We start from the raw sequence: 3823 nt of genomic DNA on the forward strand, positions 1-3823 counted from the left end.
AAAGGTGCTCAGTCTTCTGTTCTTTTTAATTAGGAGCTATTTACCTTAAGAGTCACAGAAATAGTAAAATGCAAAAAATAAACACCACTAACTGAAAAGCAACAGGTCCTGAAAATGTGACTCTGAGTATCCTTGCAAGACAGCAAACATCCACCTGGGACTAACACCTCTAGGACTACATCTGTGAAGGAAAGCTCAGTGTTATAGCCAAGGTACAGTGGTTGCAAACAAAACCTATTTTTGCATATTAAAGAAACTTTTGATTACTCAATTGCACACTAGAACTACCCTAGGCATGCTGCCATCATTAACTGAATGCTCTAACTCTCCTGAAATCTTCTGTCTGGGAGCTTCCCCTCTACCCCTTCTTAAATGATGAAATACATTAGACTTATTTCAAGCATCTCTGTAGTTCCACCTCTGGAACCAAGAGGAACACCAAAATGTTCTCATTGCTTGCTTTTGCGGCAGACTGAGCTAAGAATTCTTGGGCTGCTTGGTCAAGCCATTAATTTTGCGCGTCTCCACGTCTCTGAATAAAATCTGATACTGAAAATCCAAGAGGGTATTTTAGCGATTATGAGAAGCATGTGCAGTGCAGACAGTCTGGAGAGAAGCTAACGGAGAGAACAACTACTAAGTCCAATATACTATGACCTCCAACACGAGCAATTCCATCTGTGCTTCTAGAAGTTTTAGGACAAGTGGGATGCATCCATGTGGGCAGTAAAAGAGCTTGCCACAGACCATGTATAGTTCAAATACCGGCAGTGAATGTTGCAGCAACTGATGAAACTCAAAGAAACAACTGGGTTTTCTCCTATGTCAGTGGTCTCCCATAACGCACAAGAATTAGGGACTTACTTCTTCTGCAAATTCAGATTACTTTTTATTTGCAAAGAGACTGGAATATTCAGAAAGCTTTACTCCAACTAAGATAAAGCAACTGCTCATGTTTAAAAGAAAACTTAAAGTAAGCCAAATCCAATTGCCCGGCTGGGCTAGACCAGCATGGGTTTACTACACAATTAAGTTACAGTTTAAGTGAAGGAGAGAGAAGGATAAGCAGATGGAGCTTTGGGGCAGACCTGAATAACGGGATTCTTGTTGGATTGTCTCTGGAGATCCTAAATTCCATGAACACACACAGTCACCTGTCAAGTTAATATGCAGAGAGCTGAGTGCTTTGAAGTTGCTTTGTGAGAAAAAGGAACAAATAACTTCATGGCATGATCAGTAAGTCACCTGACTGCCTCAAGAAGAGGCGTCTGAGAGGGGACCTCATTAACATCTTTAGGTATCTGAGGGAAGGGTGACAGGAAGATGGATCCAGGCTCTTATTGGTGGTGCCGAGCAAAAGGACAAGAGGCAATGGGCAAAAACTGATGCACAGGAAGCTCCCCCTGAATAGGAGGAAGAATGTCTTTGCTGTGTGGGTGACTAACCACTGGAACAGGCTGCCCAGAAAGGTTGTGGAGTCTCTCTCACTGGAGATATTCAAGAACTCTGTAAAACATCAGCACAAAAACTGATCATACTGATCCTGATACGGGGCCTGTCCCTGGGTTGTCTGGCAGTGGGAATGCCACAGCAAGCTTAGCTGATATAAGCACACTCACTGCCTAAACAGAGAGAAAGCAAGCAGAGCACATTTTGACTGGATGCTGTTTTGGGCTGTCTACCAGGAAATTCTTGCCAAGTGTCTCCCAGTCAGAGGCAAAAAATTTCACTGCATGTAAAACAAAACAAAAAAAAATCTGATTTTTTCTTTCAGACAAACCTTGTGACACCATCCTAAAAATCAAGACTTTTTAAAATGTTAAGTTCTAGATAAGCAAAATACACAAAGGTCAGTTTTAGAATTAAAATAACCCATAAGATGTTACTAGTCCAGAGTGCCATGCAAACCCAAGATCACAAGCAGAACTACTTAAAAAGTTTACAAAACTCTGTAAGCACAATCCATTTTTTAAAAACTGAGGCTACACAAAGCAGGAACAGAAAGTCCACTTGCTGAGCTATACAAATCGGATAGAGAATCCGTTATCAAGTTCCAAATCAAAGTAAAATTAAGCTGAAAGTCTTAATTATCTAACAGCTACCAAAATATTACATAAGAACATAATGGGCAGAGGGGACAACACACAACAAGAAGTTGATGAAGAAATTCAACTTAATTCAAGTTGCTTTCTACATGGGCAAATAGTGATAGGACAAGAGTAAATGTTTTTAAACTAAAAGAGTAGAGATTTGGATTAGATATTAGGAAGAAATTCTTTACTCCTAGAAGGTGGTGAGACACTGGAACAGGTTGCTCAGAGAAGTTGTGGATGCCCTAAACCTGGAAGCGTTCAGGGTGAGACTAGATGGTACCTTGAGCAACCTGGTCTGGTGGGAGGTGTCCCTGCCCATGGCAAAGGGGGTTGTAACGAGACAATCTTTAAGGTCCCTTCCAACCCAAGTTTTTCTAAGGCTCTGTGATTCCAAGCTACTCACTTTTTCTTAAAGAAAGACCAATTTAAAAAAGTAATGGCTTTTATGGAACAAAGACCGTCATTTTTCTGCCTACACAAAAAGCCAGAAGCTAGAATGTAAACGAAGTCCCCTTCCTAAGGTTGATTCCAAATAAGAACTCATCAAATTTTATTGAAAGAAACAAAAATTAGCTTCCTGAGATATCAGCAGCACTGCTGATAGTGTTTTATTTATTGTTGAAATGATGTTCAGCTCTGATCAAACAAAACCAAATTCATCATTAAAAACAAACTACATATTCATGCTGAGAACAAAGCTACTGACATCCTTCTCTGTATTCATCTCACAATTATCACTATCCTAGAGATAAGCTTCATTCCTATAAAGGTGTGGCTGTTCACCACTCTATGCCACAGGAAAACAAAGCAAACCTCTCAAGATGCCAATGAAAGACAGAGGAATTAAGCATCTTCCTTTTCCCAAGCAGCAGCATAGGCCTGTCACTCCTCCACTGCATTAGAGCTGTCAACAAGGGTAGTACACATCTTGTAATAGCTGAGAGTAAAGGCCATTTCACTAAGAATGAACACACAGACACGATGATTTATCAGTTAATACCACAACAGTAGGTGCAGATCCATGGTACCACTGCACCATGCAATCCCAGGATGCAAACAACCAGGCTTTTTTCCAAAACACTGACACCCAAAACAAACGGCTCAGTCATTAATTGTTAACATTTCAGTCTCTCACACAGCCATAAACCCACCTAATGCATATCACCACCCTGAGAAAGCAATGGAAAAACTTTGGAGTTAGGTGGGACACAGCACCTGGGAAACCAGTGGGAACCCGAGAACCTTCCTCTACGAAAAGAAGCTGAGAAAGTTGGGGCTACTCAGTCTAGAGAAGAGAAAGTTGCATGGAGAGCTCATAGTAACCTTACAGTATCTGAAGGGGGTCTACAGAGAAGCTGGAGAGGAACTCTGTCAGGAACTGTACTGACAGGATAAGGAGTAATGGGTACAAATTGAAAGAGAAGAAATTAAGTTAGATAGTAGGAAGAAATTATGTACTGTGAGGGTGGTGAGACACTGGAACAGGTTGCTCAGAGAAGTTGTGGACGCCCCAACCCTGGCAGTGTTCAAAGCCAGGTTGGATGGGGCTCTGAGCAACCTGGTGTAGTGGGAGGGGTTCCCTGTCCACGGCAGGGAAGTTGGGACGAGAAAATCTTTAAGGTCCCTTCCAAACTGTTAACGTTCTAAGACTCTTAAATACTGGCGGGGTGCAGCAGCAGCTCTGGGGCGTCGCCTTGTTTTCCTTCTGCAAGACAACTCTCCTGCAGCCG

Source organism: Corvus brachyrhynchos, unplaced genomic scaffold (assembly GCF_000691975.1).
Source record: "Corvus brachyrhynchos isolate BGI_N302 unplaced genomic scaffold, ASM69197v1 scaffold331, whole genome shotgun sequence".
NCBI classification, from domain to species: domain Eukaryota; kingdom Metazoa; phylum Chordata; class Aves; order Passeriformes; family Corvidae; genus Corvus; species Corvus brachyrhynchos.